We start from the raw sequence: 25,631 nt of genomic DNA, 5'->3' as shown, positions 1-25,631 counted from the left end.
CAGATTTCAGCTGGGGGTATACAGTATATTACTAAGCTGGGGATGTGTATAGGATACAGTATATTACTAAGCTGGGGGGCTCCATATGGGATACAGTATATCACTAAGCTGGGGGGGCTGTATATGGGGTACAGTATATTATTAAGCTGGGGCTGTGTATGGGATACAGTATATTACCAAGCTGGGGGGCTGTATATGGGGTACAGTATATTACTAAGCTGGGGCTCTATATGGGATACATATATTACTAAGCTGGGGGTGCTGTATATGTTGGGCAAGATTTTATTTAAGCTGTAGGGGATCTGTATATGGGAGCTGTATATAATTTAATTGGGGGGGGGGCTGAATAAAGAGGCAGGGTTATATAAAAATAAATTATATATATATATATATATATATACACTCACTGGCCACTTTATTAGGTACACCATGCTAGTAACGGGTTGGACCCCCTTTTGCCTTCAGAACTGCCTCAATACTTCATGGCATTGATTCAACAAGGTGCTGGAAGCATTCCTCAGAGATTTTGGTCCATATTGACATGATGGCATCACACAGTTGCCGCAGATTTGTCGGCTGCACATCCATGATGCGAATCTCCCGTTCCACCACATCCCAAAGATGCACTATTGGATTGAGATCTGGTGACTGTGGAGGCCATTTGAATACAGTGAACTCATTGTCATGTTCAAGAAACCAGTCTGAGATGATTCCAGCTTTATGACATGGCACATTATCCTGCTGAAAGTAGCCATCAGATGTTGGGTACATTGCGGTCATAAAGGGATGGACAGCAACAATACTCAGGTAGGCTGTGGCGTTGCAACGATGCTCAATTGGTACCAAGGGGCCCCAAGAGTGCCAAGAAAATATTCCCCACACCATGACACCACCACCAGCCTGAACCGTTGATACAAGGCAGGATGGATCCATGCTTTCATGTTGTTGACGCCAAATTCTGACCCTACCATCCGAATGTCGCAGCAGAAATCGAGACTCATCAGACCAGGCAACGTTTTTCCAATCTTCTACTGTCCAATTTCGATGAGCTTGTGCAAATTGTAGCCTCAGTTTCCTGTTCTTAACTGAAAGGAGTAGCACCCGGTGTGGTCTTCTGCTGCTGTAGCCCATCTGCCTCAAAGTTCGACGTACTGTGCGTTCAGAGATGCTCTTCTGCCTAACTTGGTTGTAACGGGTGGCGATTTGAGTCACTGTTGCCTTTCTTTCAGCTCGAACCAGTCTGCCCATTCTCCTCTGACCTCTGGCATCAACAAGGCATTTCCGCCCACAGAAGTGCCGCTCACTGGATGTTTTTTCTTTTTCGGACCACTCTCTGTAAACCCTAGAGATGGTTGTGCGTGAAAATCCAGTAGATCAGCAGTTTCTGAAATACTCAGACCAGCCCTTCTGGCACCAACAACCATGCCACGTTCAAAGGCACTCAAATCACCTTTCTTCCCCATACTCAGCATCGGACTGGCCCACCAGAGTACCGGAGAATCTTCCGGTGGGCCCTGACGCCTGTCGGCTCCGATGCCGTCAAGGCCCCGATGCCGGCGCGGCCCCGGTGCTCCAAAGCCAGCGCGGCCCCGGACCTCCAAATCCAGCGCGGCCCCGGACCTCCAAAGCCAGCGCGGCCCGCGACACCGCATCCTCGCCGGCACCTGAGATTTCCCGTGGCTGCTGCACACGGTAAGGCCCTCTGTGTGTGTGTCTGTCTGTAGTGGGGTGGGGGGTGAGGCCCTATTTCTATCCTGGGGTAGGGGATGAGGCCCTATTTCTATCCTGGGGTAGGCGGTGAGGCCCTATTTCTATCCTGGGGTGGGGGGTGTGTATTGCCTGTCAAAAAATAAGGTGGACCTAGCGTCCTACTTACTGCGCTCACTAATATACTAATTAGGAAGGAACTACGGTCAATACAAATTTAATCTTAAACAGTAATATTTTTATTTGCTGAATAACAGATTAACAATTATTGCTTATATACTGGGTACATATTAATTAGAAAGTAAGCATCAATACATTACCGGATATTGTAGCATCACTTATCCTGACGGGGGACCTCGGCAGGGCAAGGAAAATTCCGGATCAACATCACAGACCGAAGTGCGTCCACTCGAGAGTCTGGAAAAGTCCCTGCCCCCTGTCAGGATCCCCTTGCCTTTATATCATTTCGTAAACAAAGGCATCATCTATTTTAGATACTGCCGCATCATTTTGTAACATGAAATGAACAAAGGCATTATTCCGTACTAGATACTGTCACATCATCATTTTGTAACATATGTATCAATGATCACGCGCTGGTATGTGCAGAAGACTTGTTATTGTCCTGTGCAGCGCGTGATTCTCGCTTTTAACACTGCGTGATCACATCATGGATGAGACAAAGGACAAGGTTTTACTCCATTTTGTATAGTCCTTATTAGAAACTTAATAGGCCACATTGTCACATTCTAATTGATGTAATTATCATTCACACTCCAAATGCTTCACATTTGTATCACAATCGGTCCTTGACAATGTAGACTATTTGATGTTTCTCTAGTTGACCATGACAACTCGTGGTCTGGTAAACAATTTATAAGTCATATAGCAATTCCAGATAGATAATGTAATTACAATAATAGCAATTACAATCACAGGATGTATCAACCAATTTAACATCCTCTCTGCAGATGGAGAATATCCCATGAAAATGTCCCACCAGTGATGTGATGTAGCTTCTTGGATGGAAGAACCCATCTTAACTATTTTATCAGCTACTATAGTTGTTGTGACAGTATGGTATTGCACACTCTTATTCAATTGTTGAATCAATTGTTGTCCAAACTCTGAATGTTGGATTAGTTGTTTTAACTTAGTCAAATTCAAATCCCATGACTGCACTTCTAGAGTAAGTGGAGTCCATTTTATATCTTTGGATATGATGTGATAATGAATTAACAAGAAAGTTTCATTATTCCAAACTAACACAGATACATTTTTCATGCATCCTACAAAGGGCGTTTCCATTCTTGGAATAACAGGAACATTAGTGACCACACATATTTTTTTGAGGGGCTACTTCAACTAATAACTGATAGGTTAATGGCAATATAGTAAATTTACATACATTAATAGAACCCTGTAACAAGCATGATTCATAAGTCTTGGATTGTAATCTACAAATCTTTCCCTCTAATGTGTCATTGCAAAAAGATAAATCATGAGTATAATTCTGTGAATCTATGTAGGTCCCCTGGAACTCTTGCATCCAATAGTGCTGAGATCCTGGGGGCCCCAACAGTATAAACATTACTACAAATTTACACATAGTTTTTACCTTGGTTACATTGTATACATTGATTATACCATATATATATGTATCATTTTTGGAGCATCAATCTTGAGCCAGGATTGACTCGGTATGGCAGTTTTAAACACTTCTCGCCACACTGCTTCTTTCCCAGTCATCAACTTAGTTTGTATAGCATCATGCTGTTGTATATAGTATACTACTTGCATAGTACATAGAGTGAAATTCAAAACTGTGCCAGTATTAACCTCTAAACCCTCTAAAATATTATCAGTTCTATTAACAGTCCTTGATAGAAAAGTGTCCACATCAATGGCTTATCGCCAAGGGTGCCATATGGTAGGCATCCATTGTCCTTGTAGAGTCAATGCATCCTGAATTCCTTTTTCAGCTTGGCTTAGCTTGTTGGCTATAGTCTCAATATCAAATCCATTGAGAGTACCAGTTACTGCACCGTATCCTCCCAGTAAAATATCACACCAAGCTCTTCTTTTACTTTTCTTGTTACATTCAGGTAGAGGAAGAAATGTCACTGTAGTCATTATAACAGTTTTTTTTTTTGTTCCCACTTTGGCACAAGTAGAGGGTATTCTTTTAATATGTCCTGGATCTACTTTTGTTATTAGGACTAGGCACATGGCACATGGCTAATTTGCTAGCTGTTTACAACATTTTAATTGTACTTTAGAATCAATGATTGTATTCAAATTGTCCTGGTACATCAAATACCAAGGCCTAAATAGGTTGCTGGAGGATTCCGGTGGTCCTCTCCAACCTTGTCCTTGTTCAAAAGATATATCAGCAACCAAACATGTTTTCTTTGCAAAACAGGTGAAATTATCCTAGGTTCGATTAGTAGGATTTCCTTTCCAACTCCATCCTAGTGTGGTGATGTTAGTCTTTTCCAATAAGGCACCAGGCGTTCAGGTTTTACTTCCGGCCAAATACCCGCCTCCAAGGATTCCAATAGTTAGGTACGTCTAAGGGAAAGAAACACAAACATTATATTTCCTCATTCTCTTAAGTAACATTTTTCCTGTGGAACATATTCCCATTTTTCTACTCCAGGTCTCATGATCAACAAGGTTCTAGCTTTCCCCACTGCTATCACTTCTGTGGGAGAGGGCGGTCCTTGGTTATGTAGAACCCATATTTTAGCTCCAAAATTGGTAGCATCAGAAGAGCCAAAACTTTTATCTCCCCTTATGTTAACTTCTAATGGGACAGACCCTTCTTTTGGAGTAGCATAATTGATGGGAATAAGAAATAACTGGGCAATTGTTTGGTTTTTCTCTGTACCCAAGTTGATCATCTCACCCTGATAATCTTCATCAATTACGCCTCCCAACACTACACATCCTTTCAGAGCTAAACTAGATCTTGTGACTATTTGCTCATAGTGAACTTTTGTAATTTTACATCCTAAACAAGTGGCTATTTCCTGAACCTTACCTGAGGAGATAAGATTTACCTCCATTGAGCTGAGATCCAAACCTGCCGACAGTGGTGTAGCTCGAATGGGTGTAACTGCATTTCCTGAATTTTCTTATACAGCAGTGAATCTACTATATTATTAACTTTTACAGTGATATTAGGGGTCAACATCCTCATTAAAGGAGTCATTGAATCAGTAATGGGCCTATTATTTAAAATCTGTAGATCCTCACTAAGGTGATCCTTCCATTGCCCATATGCACTGTCTGACGGGTTTAGCTTCTTTAGGGTGCTTTTAAGCAACCCATTCATCCTTTCCACTAACACTGCTGCTTGAGGATAGTAAGGCATATGATATACCCCGTGGATGTTGTTGTTTTGTGCATACTTTTTATCCTGTTTTCCAGTAAAATGTGACCCATTGTCTGATTGCATCTGCAACGGGACTCCATAATACTGGGTAACAGTTTCCAAAGTTCTCAGTGTACTCCATTGAGTGGCAGATTTACAAGGAAATCCTACCCTCAATCCTGAGTATGTATCCACTGCCGTACACAAATACCTGCATCCCCTTCTTTCTGGCAGAGGGCCAATGAAATCAATTTGCCAAATTGGAGCTGGTAGTTGTCCTCGACCTATGTGTCCCATTACTGTGTGGGGAACTTCTCTTTTCTGGCTATGTTGACATATGGGCAATTCTGGATGGTACCTTTAATTATGTCAAGGGTTAGAGGAATTCCTCTCTCTTGGGCCCACCTGTAAGTAGCTTTTTCTCCCAAGTGCCCACTTTTGTTGTGTACCCTGAAGCCATGATTGCTTTTCTTTTTGGAAGAAGTGTCTGCTGTTCTGATCGCTGCTTGTTTATCTGCTTTGGAATTAAACAAACGTTCAAGTGAATCAGTTGGTACAGCATCAACATGAAAAACAGTAGTAGGGGTGTATTCAACAATTTATTTGTATCCCCTGGGAATTTGATACCGTTTCAAGGCAACTGGTTTAGAAGCCAGGAGAATATGTATTGGGGGCATTTATACCTTCCCTACCAATACCGGCTTAATTTTCCGTTTTTCTTACCCCAAATGCAAATTTTCCTTCTTTCAAATGTAGTGTTATCCCTTTAAGAATATCAATGTCAATAATGTATTCTGGTATCGGGACCACCAAAACGGGGTACTTTCTAATGGGCAAGTTGCCTATTTTAAGGGCCACTTTGGTTTGTACCCCTGTAATCACCTTACCACCTAATCCTGCTATTTGTACTTTAGGACCTTTAAATTTGTAGGGATTTCCACATATTAAAGTAGCCTCCGTCCCCGTACGAATCAAAGATGGGACTCTTTGAACATTACCCCCATTCCAGTGGATGCTAAGATTAACATAGGGGTGATCATCTCTTTTTTATAAACACAGGGGTTTGGCTGGCTACTCATGCTGTTTTATTATGTGATCCTAAATCAGTGATTAATGACTTTTTCTTCATTTCTTGTGTTACCTTGGTTGCAACCGCGGCCGCCAGTTCCTCCCAAGGATACACAGCTTGATAATCTGTCCAAGAAATTTCCTATGGTTTAAGAACATCCTTCTTTTAGGGCTCTCCTGTGCTAGCCTTTTTACTGATAATACTTTTTGTTTATACATTCTCTATAATTCCTGAGTTTCCTTCCCATCGATATGTTCCTTTTTCACCCCAGCTTTCAGCAGAGCTTGGAACATATTTTTTCTACAAGACCCTACTAGAATCCCCTTCTTGTTTTTTCCTCCAATCTGAGTTATAAGGTTTACTGTTCCCCGAGTGTTTGGGGGCTGCAGGTTCTTTCAAATCTCTCATATCTTGCAACTTTCTCATTCTGGCCAACACTGTGCTAATAGCTTCTCCAGTCATTGTTACCGTAAGGGTTAAAATGACTGCTTTATATGCTGGAGGTGTGACTATTTCTTATGCTGGCTGTGAGAGGGTAGTTCAGGAAATCATCTTCCATCCCTAATACAGATAAGGCGCTACGCATTGCCTCCTCTTTTAGTCTCTCAAGACCATCCCTTATAGTATACCAGGGTTTCTCATTCAACGGCAAATCTAACTCTGCCGGATACCTGTTCTGGAAACAGTGAGCCAGAATTATAAGTAAATTCTGCACCCTTATCCCAGTATCCACAAAGTAGGTCTTAAAAGAACATTGTGTAATAGGGTCTTTGGATAGATTGATAAACTTTCCCACATCTCCCTCATCCAGCATTACTCCTGTTCCTCCATATTCACTTACTCTGACCAACCACTGCATCTCACTTTCTCCTGTTCTCTCTAATCTTTTTCTGATAGGTTTGGCTAACACACTCGGGGGGGGGGGGGGGGGTGTTCTATTACAGGGTCTGGGGGGTCCTCCCATTCTGAATTAGAGGAAGAATCCCACACATCCCCATCCCACTTATCTGGATTGCAATCTATTGAGGCTTCTGCAATAATTTTGTGCACCTTGTTTTTGTTAACTTTGCCCTTTCTTTTCCTGTATTTATTCTGGGCTATTTTTACAGCAGTATTTTCTGCAATGCTCTTATAATGCTGTAGTTTATCATTCAGAAGGCGGGTATTACACTCCAACACCACCTTCTTCCCTCCCAACTCAGTTTCTGCTCTAACTGAGACTCTTTCCTATGAAGTTGTTGATTGCACTCATGCATACGTCTGTAGGCACTTGCCAATATCCAACAATGTCTGTCTAAAGCAACTGCATCACCTGACTTAACAGGGACCTCCTCTAGTATGTGTACTAGATGAAGGGCTTACTACATCACCTGTCCTAACAGGGACCTCCTCTAGTATGTGTACTAGATGAAGGGCTTACTACATCACCTGTCCTAACAGGGACCTCCTCTAGTATGTGTACTAGATCGAGGGGTTACTGCATCACCTGACCTAACAGGGACCCCTTCTAGCGTTTTCACTAGATCTACGGGTTCACAGGTTTTGAGTTTACTTTCCCAGGGTTCAGCTAACCCTGATGTTCCTAATTCTTGTGCTAAGATAGAATATGGTGCCTCAGACCAGCCGGGCACTTCTATTCCCTCTGGGGTGTGATTTTTTTTCGCCTCCTGAACATTTTCTGATGTTTTGGCTCGGTGCCAAAAGATCGAAAATTTTGGCAATTTGCCAAGAGGTCAAATTTTGCACAGGGGTTCCCTACCTTCTTTACAACCACCCTATAATCTCAGAATGTTTGCAAAGGCGTTGGTTCTTTTGTTACAGTCTCCCGTATATTGTTGTGTTATCCGTGAGCCCACTCCACTCGCTCCTTCAATCCCACCTATCCTTCAACTCCACCGACCCGTGCAATAGGGCTGCATACGGTAAAGTTTCTGGACAGTTTTGCGGAATATCCAGCCTGGGCCTGTTCTCACGGACCGTTAACACAGCGTTTTTATACGGAATCCTGCCGACTCCGCCAATTAATGTATTGCCTGTCAAAAAATAAGGTGGACCTAGCGTCCTACTTACTGCGCTCACTAATATACTAATTAGGAAGGAACTACGGTCAATACAAATTTAATCTTAAACAGTAATATTTTTATTTGCTGAATAACAGATTAACAATTATTGCTTATATACTGGGTACATATTAATTAGAAAGTAAGCATCAATACATTACCGGATATTGTAGCATCACTTATCCTGACGGGGGACCTCGGCAGGGCAAGGAAAATTCCGGATCAACATCACAGACCGAAGTGCGTCCACTCGAGAGTCTGGAAAAGTCCCTGCCCCCTGTCAGGATCCCCTTGCCTTTATATCATTTCGTAAACAAAGGCATCATCTATTTTAGATACTGCCGCATCATTTTGTAACATGAAATGAACAAAGGCATTATTCCGTACTAGATACTGTCACATCATCATTTTGTAACATATGTATCAATGATCACGCGCTGGTATGTGCAGAAGACTTGTTATTGTCCTGTGCAGCGCGTGATTCTCGCTTTTAACACTGCGTGATCACATCATGGATGAGACAAAGGACAAGGTTTTACTCCATTTTGTATAGTCCTTATTAGAAACTTAATAGGCCACATTGTCACATTCTAATTGATGTAATTATCATTCACACTCCAAATGCTTCACATTTGTATCACAGGGTGAGGCCCTTTTTCTATCCTGGGGTGGGGGTGAGGCCCTATTTCTATCCTGGGGTGGGGTGTGAGGTCCTATTTCTATCCTGGGGTGGGGGGGGAGGCCCTGTCTATATACAGCTGCAGTACACAGCCCTACATGGAGCTACAGGATCAGTACACAGCCATACATGGAGCTACAGGCACAGTACACAGCCATACATGGTGCTACAGGCACAGTACATGGCCATACATGGAGATACAGGCACAGTACATGGCCATACATGGAGATACAGGCACAGTACACGGCCATACATGGAGCTACAGCCACAGTACACAGCCATACATGGAGCTACAGCCGCAGTGCACAGTCATACATGGAGCTAGAGCCGCAGTACACAGCCATACATGGAGCTACAGCCGCAGTACACAGCCATACATTGAGCTACAGGCGCAGTACACAGCCATACATGGAGCTACAGCCGCAGTACACAGCCATACATGGAGCTACAGCCGCAGTACACGGCCATACATGGAGCTACAGCCGCAGTACACAGCCATACATGGAGCTACAGCCGCAGTACACAGCCATACATGGTGCTACAGCCGCAGTACACAGCCATACATGGTGCTACTGCCGCAGTACACTGTAATATAATAAGATGTTTTCCCAGAGATGATTGGGCACAGTTAGTGTGCATTGACATTGCCATTGTGGGGACGCATATTTGGCTGCAGGCTTGGGGGGTGGGCCCCCCCAAATTTTCTCTGGTGGGCCCAAGGTACACCAGTCCGACACTGTATACAGGATAGGAGTAGTAGTACTGTGCTGTGCCCATATATACAGGATTGGAGTAGTAGTACTGTGCTGTCTCCATATATACAGGATAGGAGTAGTAGTACTGTGCTGTGCCCATATATACAGGATAGGAGTAGTAGTACTGTGCTGTCTCCATATGCACAGGATAGGAGTAGTAGTACTGTGCTGTGCCCATATATACAGGATAGGAGTAGTAGTACTGTGCTGTCTCCATATACACAGGATAGGAGTAGTAGTACTGTGCTGTGCTTATGTATACCGAATAGGAGTATTTGTGACTTTTATATAAAATATTTGATAAGAGGAGCACTAAACAGAAGAAGAATAACTAAGTAGAGCATTAAATAAAACATAATAAATAAGTAGGAGCACTGTAAGACTGTATAGATGAAATGATATATTTTGTAATTAAGGGGAATTCTGTCCAATTTAATTTCTTAGGTATATCATATTATTTATTCAGGGGTGTGTATTGTAATATACTGAGTAGTCGCAGTGTAATATGAGGGCACAGTATGTTTTTTGTTATGGGGTATATTTGATAATTGTTGGGGTCACGGTGTGGTCAGTTGTGTTGTGAGTGGTAAATATTATTTAGGAGCACAGAGTGGGACATTGTTATCCAGGTGACAATATGCTGTAGTGACGGTGATATTTTTAGTTGCACAGTGTGGAGATGTGCCACACACAGATGAAGGTATCTGGTGGAACATTCTCCATTGATATGAAAAAAGGAGAAGTCGTCCTGCAGTTCAGTACCCAAAGGAGAAGACGTGTGACGTGTGAGGTACTGAAGGAGCCACTTTTTTCCACAGTAATATACTAAAGAATATTTTATAGTTTTCTATGGATACTCTTTACTACTGGATTAACTTCAAGTTTTTTTTTTAATGCTGATACCACCTGCCCTCCACTGGCTTCCAGCATTCTGTCTGTAAGCTGCCTGCCCCAAACCCCCGACGAACTATTCTCTGTCTGACATCTTATACTTTACATTGGCAATCCACTACCGGACTAATCCAGGAGGTGGTGACCTTGTGTTTAAGTTGTTTCATGGCACACTTTTTTGAGCCATAAAATATTAGTTTTTCTTTGAATGTTGCCATGCGAGGGCTTATTATTTGCGGGGTGAGATGCATTTTTCAGTGGTACTATCTTGGGGCAGCTATGCCCTATTGCTGAAAATGTATTAACTTTTTATTGTGTGTGGGGGGGGGGGTTGTAGAAAAAACATCAACGCTGCAATTGATTTTTGACTTTTTTTTTGTGTTCACCATATACCCTAAGTAATATGTTAAATTTATTCAATAGGTCAGTATGATTACCACAATACCGACTTTCTATATTTTTGCTTACGTTTTACTAATTTTCTACAATGAAGCCTAATGTGGGCAAAAAATCTATTATTTTTGCATCATCATTTTCCAAGTAGGAAAACTCTTTTAATTTGTGGTCTATATAGCTGGACAAGAACTTGTTTTTTGCGGGACATGTTGTGCTTTGCAACCAATTTTACCAAATACAGTTTTTTTATCAATTTTACAATTCACTAAGATTGTGCGCCGAGGTCCGCCAGAGTTCACCTGCTTCTTCCTGGTGCATGTGAGTGCTTGATCTTGCGACAAAAATCCTTTTTTAAATTCTGCGGTTTGTCTGATGGCACGCCCCCTGATTTCTGTCCCGTGCAAGCTGATGTGCCAAAATTTGATCTCGTGCGCCAAACTCCCGGGGCAATTTGGCGCAAAACGGAAATATACATGAAACCTGACAAAGTGCGGTGTTCGGACCCTTAGTAAATGAGCCCCAATGTGTAATATCAGCACTTACTGTAAATCCAGCAGCTTTCACATGAAATCTTTGGTAGGAGGATTTCTCTTTCATCTTCTTCTGGAGGATATGGCAGCTTCTAGAGATTTAGCAGCACAAAAAACGTTAGGTTTCTCATTGTATCATCATCTTCTCCACCTTCTTATGTGAATTTTAATAGTGTTCTGTTGTTCCCCTAGAGATCAGAATTATGACCTTACAGTGGCAATAGTCAATATGCCTGCCCCACGTAGGCATTAGTCATTGTGTCTGCACCAGTAGCTAATTGTCATTGTCACAGTGCCACCCCCAGTAGTCACAGGACTACCGCCAATAGTGCTAGTGCTGTCCCCAGTAGCCACATTGGTGCCCCCAGGGGCTATTACTGCATCTAGAAGTCACAGTCCTGCAACAAGTAGTCACAATTCTGTGCCAGTAGACATTGCTTCCCCAGTAGTCACAGTGCTGCCCCAGTAGCCAATTCTGCCCCCAGTTGCCACAGTATTGCCCCCAGTAGCCAGTGCTGCACCCAGTAGTCCCAGTGCTGTCTCCAGTAGCCAGTGCTGCCCCCAGTAGTGAGTGCTACCCCTAGTAGCCAGGGCTGCCCCCAGTGGCCAGTGCTGCCCTTAATATCCAGTGCTGCCCCCTGTAGCCAATGTTGCCTTTAGTAGTCAGTGCTGAGCTCCTAACTCTACAAACTCATCAAGATGAATGAATGAATGATGAATGTCCCCCTATGTGTATTTTTCTTAATTTTTTTTCTTACAGGATATCAGCACAACGGTTCTGTAATATATTACATTATCTTAAATATTTTTAGATCTAAATTGAAGCGTCTGTTTTCCTACATATTAACACTGTGTTCTAATTTTACTGAAAAGTTTTCTAAGGACGGTATTCATCTGATGCCATCTGTCATAGGATATAACAAAACATACCTTGATGTCTTACATTGGCTGACATCAGGGTATTGCCAAGCTTAGATTGCATTTTTGAACAGGTCATGTCTTGTAGACAAATTACTATACTTTCTTGAGACTATACATTATTTACAAAGCTCCACATTGTCAGCTTAATCCTTCCCTATTATAATTATATTTGATGAGTTTCTTGCATATAGGAATCTCACATTTACTGATTAGTAAAGACACATTAGGGAACAGCATGGTATAACTCTATTATTTAAATTACAATGGAAGCTTTTTGTCAATCACTGTCATGTAATGACCAGAAGAAATTATATAAATTCTAATTATAAAATACGTTTTCACTTTTCAATTTTGTTACTGGAAATGATAATCACTCCATTATGTAAATAGGGAAATGATAGGTTCTTTATTTGACAATGGAACATCTTTGTTCAAAGATTTAATAATCAGTAACTGCTATAATTTAAAAACTTTGAAACATACGGTATTATGGAATGTAATATCTAAGCAAGAAATGCATACAAGCAATATATGATTCCCATATTTTTCATATTTAGCTGGAATTTTTCCTTTTAGCTTTGGGTATGACTTTTTAAACCCAAAGAGGATGCAGCATTTTTGGCCTTCTGGTTGCAGCCACTTTATCCTTTTTTTCTTGATGAGTTCTAAAACTTCTAAAAGCCTAGCCTTCCAGCGGAGCATACCGCTTTTCTTTGATTTTTCCTCTCTCTCCTCCAAATACATGTCTGAGGAAGATCCTACAGTGGATATAAAGTTACATTAATGTTGGATTGCAAAAACAGGTGTCAATAAATCTCTTCATAATGCATTACACAAAAAGGAGGGCCGGCTCTCTTTCATCTGCTTTGCAGGTAGATGAACAAAGCACCTTGCAGCCAAAGAGTCAATTATTCTCACAATGTAACATGATTATTTGAAATGCTACCCAAGTTGTTTCTACAAGATTCAAGATACACGTGTACAGGCAGTCCCGGGCTAGTTACGTACGAGATAGGTTCTTTCTATTTCTTCTATAGTTGAATTTGTATTTAAGTCAGAACTAGTATAGCTCCATTATATTGTAGCTCCATGCAAAAAAAAAAAATCCCAATGACAATTGGATTTTCTACATTTTGGACTCTCATGGGAACAAGGATTATCAATAACACTTCATTACAGACACCTTACAGCTGATCACTGCAGCCTGCGACTAAAGTATAGCATCCAGAGAGCTTCACCATAGGTCACAGTGGTCAGAGAGGTCCATCTCTAATTTGGGTGTCCTTAAGGTGGGGGCCTCCTGTACTTAGTTTTCATAAATTAGTTTTTTAAAAAAAATAGTACAAATTATATTTTGGGGAAGGTTTAAATAGCCATTTTATATTGTGATTGGTAATTGTGTTTATAACGGAGCTAAACTTCAGAGCTTCTTAGGAATTCTGTAATGTTAACAATTTACATGTCGAGTATTAGAAAAAATGGGGATTTTCAACCAAAATGGCACTTTCCACTCAGTTCCTAACCACATCTAGTCAGGAGTTACCGAACAACCATATGTTTTAAATGTCATGATTGCTTTATTTAAAATAACACTTTTTTGTGGTAACTATTTTGTGGTAATATCACTTTTCACTTAGAATAGTTGAGCACTTATATTAGCTATATATGCTAAGCTTGTCTGTATTGCATAGTCTTCCCTATTATTTGCTATGGTTGAAAGGGTCTTTAGACTATAGCAGTTTCATACTTCATACTCTGAAATTAAAATATTCTATCTTGCCTTTTTAAGGCTACCATAATCTTATTCTAAAATACTATATCCCCGAGTTATGTATGTAATCTAAAGAAAATGCATATAAAAGTAAATTAGATTTTCTACTAAAAGCAAATGCAGCCATCAAGTACTTTAACAAAAATGTAAGCTATGAGTATGCATGTTTATGGAGCTACACACAGGGAAGTCTTAAAGATAACTAAGCATAAAATATTTGACAATTAAAATTCAAAATCCAAGTGCTGAGAAACCAATTGCTTAAAGGGATTTTCCCCCTATACAAGTTAGGCCCCATACTGTGAAAAGGGCCTAACTTGCTGATTGGTGGGTTTCCCAGTGATGAGACCCTCACATATCATGAGAACGAGGGGTCCAATGGGGTCCGAGGTACCTCCGTCAGACCCCTTGTTGCTATGTGAGATGAGCAGAGCAAATATTCTGCTATATTTATCTCTATAGACCAGTGATGGCGAACCTTTTAGAGACCGAGTGCCCAAACTACAACAAAGACCCGCCTATTTATCGCAAAGTGCCAACACAATAATGTAATTTGTGATTTATACTCCCTTCTCTGTCACAGTTTTCATTGATAGCAGCACTCTGAGGACACCAATAAAGCAGAAAATAGTCCCAGGTAGAGCTGTCACTTTAAAATAGCTCTGTGCACAGCAAGTCCTGGGCTGTCTGGGACTGTAGGAAGATACCTGGAGTCATCTCTGGTGATGGCCTGAGTGCCCACAGAAAGGGCTCTGAGTGCCACCTCTGGCACCAGTGCCATAGGTTAGCCATCACTGCTATAGACCTTACGGAGATTGCTGAGTGCAATCGGACCCCCCTTTCTCGTGATCACTGACACCCCCAACGATAAGCAAGCTTACTTGTTTCATGGGAAACCCCCTTTAATTTCAACTATTCAAATTAGTATTGCAGTAAATCCCACGTGAATATAAGGCTTACAATTAACAGCCCAATATATGAGCTTGTAGAGATCTGTAAGACACACAGGATCATTGTGGCGTACAAGAAAAAGGATCATTGTGGTGTACATGAAGAAGGCTCACAAAGAACATTTTGATGATTTTCCGCCCCTCATGGCACGTTTTCAAAAATGTGCATGGAAGGAAACAGACCTAATTTATTATAGCCTGCTGTAGATTTAATTCTGGCACATGAGTGCTATGCCTGATTTACTAAGATGCAGAAACTTCTAAATTCAGTGGGGGAGATTCCTTATACCTTCTCTGTCAGTTTTCTGGTGGAGAAGGCACATAAATCTTCCTGTTCCAACCAGTTTTGGCTTTCTCCGATCCACATGCCACTATGGGTGTGTTGGAGAGCATATGGGGAGTGGGTGGGCAGAGGGCGGGCTGTGGAGTTACTATAGTCTCTGCCTGAAAAGCATCAGAGACTATAGCAAAATACTCTGCCTGTTCAGATATGGTCTACAGATGCAAACTGGCAGAGTTTGCACTCACATTTACTAAGAGGCCAGATAATTTTTTGTTGCAGGTTTTTAAAAAGTATGCAGGCACTAGGTAGGAATGGTGATGGTGATACAGCCGTAGCAGGGACCAGACGGAGGCAACGTTGTGCATAAAATAATATAGAGAAGCAAATGTGGCTATATTAAGACGTAACTTTTAATAATCAAAATTAAAATTAAAAGAATATGACAAAATTACAAAAAAGTCCTAAAATCCATAGTGTTATAGACACTGAATGACGCCACACAGCAAATAGAATTGGTATCACTCAGTTAGGTATAATCAACACAGGGCAGGTGTGTATATCAATAGTATGACAAAGGTATTTGGATGTACAAACCATTAGCACATGTCATAATCATATAACAACTTATAGGGATGCCATTTCTCTCTGGACCTTATGGACATCTAGGGACAGCGTAGCCACCAGGGCAAGTGTGGGACCGCCCTTGTCAGGGCGGCAGCTACTTTTTTCCGGGTGATAGGTCCAGTACATTAGTTGTGTATTAGATAGTTGTGGTATCTGGACAATAGGCTCCCATGCTATCCTATTTCACGAACTGAACTGAGACCAAGCACACTACTGGATTGGGTGAAATTGCTCCAAATTTTCTTTTGTTTGTGCTTTGGTTGTTTATACTAATTACAGTAAGTTATTATATGATTATGACATGTGCTAATGACTTGTACATCCAAATACCTTTGTCATACTATTGATATACACACCTGCCCTGTGTTGATTATACCTAACTGAGTGATACCAATTCTATATGCTGTGTGGCCTCATTCAGTGTCTATAACACTATGGATGTTAGGACTTTTTTGTAATTTGTCATATTCTTTTAATTTTGATTATTAAAAGTTATTTCTTAATATAACCACATCTGTTTCTCTATATAATTTAGATTTGAGTGGTCAGTACTGGTTAATTGTGGTATTTGAGGAAGGGCTTTCTGTAGTCTGATAAGCTTCAATACCGATTGCAATATGAGGCATATTATTGCTAGTTTCAGAACATTCGATGATATTGACCCCGCTGCTTATATTGATTGTGCATAAAATAACAGTTCTTTATTCGAAACCAACAGCAGCAACAGGCCAAATGATTCTGTACAGCGGCAGGTTACTGGGAGTGATCTTGGAGAGTGAACCTCAGAGTTTGGTCACCAGCTTGGTTGCAGATGCAGGCTGGGATGTAGCTGTGTCCAATGCTGGAAGCTGCAGCTCTAATCCTGGTTGTTCTGTGTGAGCTCACTAGAGGTGGTTACTTAGTGTGTGGTTGATATGCTCCTCTCTGAGGAGCTGGGTTCCAAGACCTCGTGCTCAGTAGCAAGGCTCTGGCCTACTCCCATGTCAGGAGCTAGTGGTAAAGAGCTGCTCATGAGGTGAGAGCTCAGCACTAAGACTTCTAACGCCTCCCCTGACTAAGGGTTTTGTTAATCCCTGATCAGATGATCTCACTCTCCAATCACACTCCAGTTACAAAGATGGAACATCATTGGATGATAAACATTAAACAGTCTTAACCCTTGCCTATCCAGGCAGAATCTACAGCTAAATAATAATTACCTCTAAATGGTACAAGGGGCTTATTCGCAACTACTCCTCTGCCATGCGCATTGGCAGGGATGTTGCAATTGCATTCATGTCGGATTGAGTTTTACCATCTTTTCTCCCCTTGTGGTGTTTTTTTCACTTCTTAATTGCAATTTATGGTGCCATACAATATTGAACTTGCCTGTCCTGAAGGTGAAGTGGTTTTTAACTTTTTAAATTAGAGGGACTACCCTTGCCCTTTTATGATCTGACTTTACAGGCTGTTACACTTCCTGCTTACAGCACAAGTACTGATGAAGCAGGAGGAAGGTGAGATAGTGATAGTAGATTTCCTTTAAACCAGTTGTTTAGCTGGCCTTTAAATTACAGGTGGTGGAATCATAAAATGTACATAGCTAAGTAGAAAAAATATAATTACTGTGCAAAAAAACAATTAGTTTTATTAGTTATTTTCATAAATAATTTTATTACATAATGAAAATGGAATGAATCTTCTTTGCAACAGCACTGGAAAAACTTGTAACTGCTGATGGAAATTAGACTTAAATCTCAGATTTGGGAGTGAAACCAAGGCATAAGCAAAAAGGTCACTGTTCCAAATATGGAATCGAGTTAGGAAAAGAAACAAGCAACTAGAGGAAACCACAGTCATGCCAAAGCCAAAAATAAGAAACCCATAAAGTGACAAAAAGCCTGATCTCAAGATGTAACCTCAAGTAAATAATGAAGAACCATCTGTCTTGAAAATATAGAAAATGTGTCTGGCATGTCTTCCATATGTATCCATGCTTGTTTTAAAACTCTTCAAACATGAAAGCACAAGTTGGAAAACTGAACACCATACCAGACTAAAAGAGAAAGGCTCACAAAAGAGTTCATTGGAAAAATCTCTGAAATATTACATATTTCCTGCTATTTATAATAAATAGAAAATGAGTTTTTAAAGAAAATCGTAAGAAAAAGTCTGATTCATATCTTATAAAGTAAAAAAATGCTAATGTGCTGAAAGTGCTCTGGGGGCATTACCAGAGCCCCTCCAGGCTCCTGCTTCAAGGCAATAACAGCCCCCACCCCAAAGTACTTGCTGCTAGTGTTGGATTGACCTAATTTGGAAGCTGCTAGAGTCTATTTCCTGGGCGATAATGAAGAGTGGGTACCCAGACTAATGTTTTTTGGTGGAAGCCCAGTCCAACATTGCTTGCATCACATTAGCATTTTTTTTTAGGAAAAGGAGCCCATAAAAAACTATTACAAGGCTAGATCCTGGTTCAGAATTCAAAGTGGATTCAGTCAGTGATGCTGTTTTATAAGGTATAAATTGTACAGTAGATTTCCTTTAAAGTTTGTTGGTATATTCTTTTTTAACATTAAATCCATATAAATCTTATATTTCATTGACAAACTAGTATTGCAGAAAACAATAAAGCAATATGTCCTAGTGGTTCAATGCCAGTACATTGACATAATAGATAAGCCTAGGTAGCTCTTATGCCATATCCAAAAATATTGGCAAAATATAGATTTTTACCTTTTTTGTGGAGTAATTATTTGCGTTGTTATAAAACTTTCAAATTGATTTTTGTTTTTAATGTTTCTCCAAACCACCACTTTGAAGAAGAATTTTACTCCTTTTGCTCATATGTTGCATTTTTCCCTTACTTTGCTTTTTACCTTACATCTAATTTGGCCCACCAAGCCATGTCTTTGCAGTCTTTCATTTACATGTAATACATTTTAATGTCATTTTTCAATATGTACCTTCGATTGGCCCTTCTTTCTTTCCGGATTCATGTAATTACTTTTTTTGCAATCTGACAGAAAATATTACAATTTAATCTGCAATATAGTTGACACTTTTTGTGCTTTCCACTATCAAAGTTTCCTCACTATTTCAATTTCATATTACATCCTTAAAAAGTCTATAATCCCTAAAACAACTCTTATCTAATGTTTGGTATAGATGTTTTTATTAATTTCTTAAATACTTTTAACCCCTTTTTTGTTTCCGCATTCCGACATATACCTTTCTGATTTAGAGAAGACATTTAACCATCTTTAGCAACCCCAAATCTATGCATCTAAGTGGCACTGTACCACAATAATTTTGTCCTTATCCCCCAGTTGTCCTGAGCAGCAAAGTGAATATTGGATCTCTGTCAGGGGGCTGGGAAAAGCTTCTTGCCCATGGCCAAAAAAGCAGAACAGGACGTAGATAGCTTAATAGCATAGTTTCAGGGATGTTTCAGCAGCCAAAATGCAAACTAAGGGTACATTAACATGCGGTATGCCCTAGACGGCCGTGTGAATGAGCCCTTAGCTGTCTACTGTCCGATGGGCCAGTCCAGAGCTGGGATAGGGAGCTTGGCCCAGCCCTTCTAAAAGTAGAGTGCTGAAAATGCATAGGGCTAAATAGAAAACCCCAAATAAGCCAGAATCTATGGAGCATTAAAATCTGCCATCAAGCATGATAAACCAGGGACACTTACTCATGGATCCAGGCACCGTGATTGCGGTAATCTCAGGCTCATTTGCATGATTATAAAAGTTTATGTTGAAGGAAGGAGGCCATGGATAACAAATATAAGAAGATTACCACAGGCACTGTGGCTGGATCTATGAATAAGTTCCCATGGTTTATCATGCTTGCCTTTGATGGTAAATTTCTTTTAAATAATGCAAGATTTTGAGTTAATGGAGGTTTCTTTGATAAAAACTTATATTCTCTTTAAAGTATATAACTTCCTTGAGCCCTGTAATTTTATTTTATCAGCTTTTAGCCTTTAATAGATCTATAATTTATAAACTTCTGATCCAGACTAAAAGTGAAGGTTGGAACAAAGGGTGTTGATCCAGCAACTTCAGGTCCACCCGAGAAAAGCTCCAACAACTAGAGGCCAAAATGTTGCTGTTGTGGGCACATGGTAAATGAGGTACCTTAAACTACAGCACCCAAAGTATTCCCATGGGTGAGAGTGCCGCTAAGGCAGATGTATGGTTTTCCTGTATATATGGAAACCAGTTAAATATACATCAATTAACCATTAATACCACCAATCTGGACAGGCATGGATGTTTATTTAATAATATAAACAGTGTTTCTTACTGTGGCTCAGGCGGACAAGAAGGTGGGGTCATCAGGTGGTTAACCCCTCAGGAACTTGACCTATTTTGGCCTCAAGAACACAGCCCTATTTTTCAAATCTGCCCAGTGTCACTATAAGTGGTTATAGCTTTGGAACACTTTAACGTATCCAGGGGATTGTGAGATTGTTTTCTTGTGACAAATTCTACTTCAAATTAGATAGAAAATTTAGATGATATCTTTTTTTTGGCAAAATTTTCAAAAGAATCTTCATTTTCAAAGTTCTAAATTATCTACTTTTCAGGCCCATAGACATACTGCCCAAATTAATTTATAATTTAAATGTTCTAAATGTCTGCTTTATGTTGGAATAGTTTTTTAAGTATCCACTTATTTTACTAGAATTTTATAAGGGGATAGAATTTGGGTGCAATTTTTAACATTTTTTGGAAAATCCCCACTGAGTGCGTTATAATTTAGATATGTTTTATAAATTCTGGAATAGTAAACAATCATCTTTTTAATGTCCAAACCAACCAGTAACATACAGTCTAGCTCCTGCTGCATATCCCCTGAATGGTTAAAGCTTAGTTAATGGCAGTTTGATTCTTAAAGGGAACCTGGCTAGCAGAAAGCTACCTAATAAACCACTATAAGCTTGTTGTAAAGCAACTAAACACCCTCCTGATCATGTTCCTATTAGGGACCTGCTTTGTGGCATTATGCAGAAAATTTACTTTGAAGTTGGATCTAAACTGGCTGTATAAAATTAATGAAGCTAAGAATTTAGCACTTAAGTCAAACCCTCCCTGCTTCAGAATTCCCTCTTTGGGGTAATTTATGCACCTACATTCATGAACATTAGTAAATGGTACTTCTTAAGTCTAGTTTATGGTGTCAATTATAGCAGAGGGGATGTTCTGAGGTGTGGAGAGCTTGACTTCAGTGCTGAACTCTTCACCTCCCGGACTTAATTCAACCAGTTTACATCTCACTTCAAAGTTGGTTTTCTTGATAATGCCACCTTGCTGGACTAATAAGTCCCCTACAAACACCATGGTAAATTGTTACTGCCATGTCTAAGTAGAGGGAACAATGTTATTTGTACTTGAAAAATACCTAAATAAAGTACAACATGCCCAGCAAAAAAACAAAGCCTGCATCTGGTAGCAAATAAATGGGATGTTTTTGGATTAAAAACAGCCATGTTTTTCTAACCATGAACAACCATGTAAATCTAAAATATCACCTGTTGGTGAAGTCCATTGCGGCATAAGATTAATATAATCATTGGCTTTCTAGTAAACATTAAACAGGTAGGTACTCCTCACAGAAAGCTAGCCAAAAAAAATCTTGCCAATGATAGCTGCTATTCTTGGTGAGAGGATGAAGGTTATATTTATTTAACTAAGACATACAGGCGAATAGACAGCAAGTGGCACAGTGCCACAAAGCATGCTATTCTTGGAAAAAGGATTAGGCTTATATTTATTTATATAAATTAATTGTGGGGTAGAGAAAGAACAGAACTTTGCCTTAGCAAAGCTTGAGCAAAGAGAGAAATGGGAGATGCGGACACTGCTGTAACATAAAGTGTATTAAATAAATAGTCCTTGTTAAAGATAAAGCCGCTATTTTTAAGAGTTCCAAACATTTCCATGGTGAAGATGGTTTCATGAAGCACTGAAATTCTTTCCCAAGAAATAAGATGAATTCATTTATTTGTGTAAAAGGCAGACTCAACCTGCTATAAAAAAAAGTTTGAAAAAACTGCTGAGGTAGAACAATTTTATAGCTCCATGTTGTAAAGAACATATTTATTTTTGTGGGATTACATTGCAAAGTATTTCCTAACATGAATGTATCCAATTAAGCAAACTGCTTACGTACTGTAGGTCTACATTATGCACATTTTGTCCAAAAAGTTCCATACACCCTTAATGTATTTAGTGTCATTGTTATCCTACCTTAACCACATTTTGACCAAAATAACAAACATAGATGATTGATTGTCTATACAGAGACACAAACTCATCAAATAGCTTCAAAGAGCGCCCCAAAAAGGATCTTCTTTTCCTAGAGAGAAATAATTCAGTGATATATTGTGCCCACATAGAACAAAATAAACCAAGTCAAAAATATTATTAGAAACCCCTGGACAACTTGGCCCTTTTTCGATTTTCTCTTCCAGCATTTTGTTCCACACCTCCAAAAATCCAACATTTTTAATTCTATTTACAGAGCAGTATGTGGGCTTGTTTTATGTGTAACCAATTGTACTTTCCAGTGATGATATTTTGATACATTCTATATTTACTGGCACGTGGGAAAAAAAATCTAAATGTGAGATTGGTGAAAAAAACACATTTTTTTGCAGGCTCTGTGACTGTCACAGTTTGTGAGGGTAGGACTGTCTGAGAGTCTCTTTGGGAAGAATCTGAGGACCTTCTGGACCACCGCGGCGGTTGGTATGAGACCCGCGGTGGCAGCCAAGGTAACAAATGCAGGAAACAGTCACAGCCTGAGATAACAGCAGGAACACAGAGGAACGCTGGTGCAGACTGAAGACACCGGTGGGCTGGAACCCTGGACAGCACCGCAGGAGCACAGTAGTACAGGAACGGACCACAGGATATGGACCACCGGACACGGACCACAGGATACAGACCACCAGACATGGACCACAGGAAACGGACCACAGGATATGAATCACCAGACACGGACCACTGGATACGGACTACCAGACACGGACCACTGGATACGGACCACAGGATCCTAGCCAACGGACCACAGGATATGGACCACCGGACACAGACCACAGGATACAGACCACCAGACACGGACCACAGGATACGGACCACCGGACACAGACCACAGGATACAGACCACCAGACACGGACCACAGGATACGTACCAACTGACATGGACCACCAGACATGGACCACAGGACACGGACCACAGGATAGCAACCACCGGACATGGACCACCAGACACGGACCACAGCATACAGACCACCCGACTCAGACGACAGGATACACACAAGAACAGGACCTCGGAATACACACATGAACGGGCCCACGGGATACACACAGGAATGGGACCTCATGATACACACAGTAGGCTTTCACTTCAATGGGAAGACTTGAAGATCCGGCGAGGGAGCCAGGAGAGGTAAGTCCGGGTCCGGGGAAGACACGCCGCCGCAGAGTGGATTTTGTATGATCACAGGTAGACCAAATGTATGTAGGTTTTAAAGTGAACATTCTGAATCATTTCAGTACTTTATAATAGCTTGAATTACATAACCTGGCTCCCTGCTAGGGGCAGTTACAAACTGTGTGTGTCTGTGCCTCCTCATGCTTTCTTCCTCTCCTCCGCACCATTCTCCTTCCCTGCCTTCTCAATGCGCTGGAAGCTGCATGAGTTTGGGGGAGAGAAGACTGACACAGTCACACACAGACTGTAGCTGCATACAATCTGTTACAATGTGCAACTGGCCCATTGTAACAGATCTGCATAAATTTAAAAAAACCTTGAGTTGAGTCGCCATCTGTCACATGCCACCAGCACCTTTGCGGCAAGTAAAGGGTTAGCACCCACCCTATATGGAGAGGGCTCTATCCCTGAACCCTCTCCACACATCTATCCCAAAGATATGCAGTAATAGTACTCGGGAAGGGGATAACAAACTATCACCAATGAATTTCATGATATTAGAAAATCCGAAAATATAGCATATTTTTATGTGATAGAATATCATTAAACTATGTTGTCTTGAAAAGTTAAAGCACACCTTTTAGTAAGCATGCAGTCATGGTGCAAAGGAATCTCACAAAGACATCAGACACTCTATAAACCACTAAATGGGAAAAATGGATAGCAATGCACACCAGAGTCAAACAGCTATTATTTCAAATTAAAAATGTTTTTTTTTTTAAAAAAAGTCTGCAAACAAAACATTCAAAGGAAATCTACCACCAGGATCAGGGATTATAAACCAAGCACACCTACACGCTGGTGTGTGCCCCGTCTGGCGAGAACCACTCTTTTTTTAGGTCCTCTTACCCTTGTTTTTACAAAACAAGGTTTTAAAAATTATGCAAATGAACCGGAGGGGCTCCAGGCTCCATAGATGTTAATGGATCCAGGAGCCCCTCAGGTTCATTTGCCCAATTTTTAAAGTCTTCTTTTCTTAAAAACAGGGGCATAAGAAGCTAAAATAAGTGTGGATCCTGCCAGAGCAAGCACGCACCAACATGTAAGTGTTCTTGGTTTACAATATTTGGAAAATCCACGGAATTAAAAAAAAATAAAGTGTCGTTTGACGCGCGCTTACCTGCACCAGGAATAGGTTAGTGAACTCCGACGGACTTCAGTGCAGCAGCGACACCTGGTGGACATCGGGCGCACTACCTTAGTGAATCGCCGGAAGACCCGAATCCTCGTCTGAGAACGCGCCGCTGGACCGCGACAGGAAGTTAATGTGCCCCATTATATCACATGGTCCTTACATTGTACACGTTATGTTTCCTTGTAACAGAAATGTACACTCACCGGCCACTTTATTAGGTACACCTGTCCAACTGCTCGTTAACACTTAATTTCTAATCAGCCAATCACATGGCGGCAACTCAGTGCATTTAGGCATGTAGACATGGTCAAGACAATCTCCTGCAGTTCAAACCGAGCATCAGTATGGGGAAGAAAGGTGATTTGAGTGCCTTTGAACGTGGCATGGTTGTTGGTGCCAGAAGGGCTGGTCTGAGTATTTCAGAAACTGCTGATCTACTGGGATTTTCACACACAACCATCTCTAGGGTTTACAGAGAATGGTCCGAAAAAGAAAAAATATCCAGTGAGCGGCAGTTCTGTGGGCGGAAATGCCTTGTTGATGCCAGAGGTCAGAAGAGAATGGGCAGACTGGTTCGAGCTGATAGAAAGGCAACAGTGACTCAAATCGACACCCGTTACAACCAAGGTAGGCAGAAGAGCATCTCTGTACGCACAGTACAACGAACTTTGAGGCAGATGGGCTACAGCAGCAGAAGACCCCACCGGGTGCCACTCCTTTCAGCTAAGAACAGGAAACTGATGCTACAATTTGCAAAAGCTCATCGAAATTGGACAGTAGAAGATTGAAAAAACGTTGCCTGGTCTGATGAGTCTCGATTTCTGCTGCGACATTCGGATGGTAGGGTCAGAATTGGCGTCAACAACATGAAAGCATGGATCCATCCTGCCTTGTATCAACGGTTCAGGCTGGTGGTGGTGGTGTCATGGTGTGGGGAATATTTTCTTGGCACTCTTTGGGCCCCTTGGTACCAATTGAGCATTGTTGCAACGCCACAGC

General features: G+C 40.8%; 2 long non-coding RNA genes across 4 annotated transcripts in view; one reads left to right on the top strand and one right to left on the bottom strand.

The window, feature by feature from the left end:
- Positions 1–25,631, top strand: part of LOC140134222 (uncharacterized) — a 131,825-nt gene that overhangs the window by 96,129 nt on the left and 10,065 nt on the right. The gene's annotated exons all lie outside the window — the stretch shown is intronic.
- On the bottom strand, positions 1,924–8,849 carry LOC140133434 (uncharacterized). Of its 2 annotated transcripts, XR_011855894.1 has the most exons (3): positions 8,374–8,849; positions 5,489–5,597; positions 1,924–4,278 (listed from the first exon to the last, which is right to left on the bottom strand). It is a non-coding gene; the product is annotated as an uncharacterized lncRNA (long non-coding RNA). The 2 variants fall into 2 exon arrangements; XR_011855895.1 differs by lacking the exon at positions 5,489–5,597.

This window comes from Engystomops pustulosus, chromosome 5 (genome assembly GCF_040894005.1).
Source record: "Engystomops pustulosus chromosome 5, aEngPut4.maternal, whole genome shotgun sequence".
Classification (NCBI taxonomy): domain Eukaryota; kingdom Metazoa; phylum Chordata; class Amphibia; order Anura; family Leptodactylidae; genus Engystomops; species Engystomops pustulosus.
Note: the sequence above shows the minus strand (reverse complement) of the source record. Positions and strands in the feature narration are given on the sequence as shown.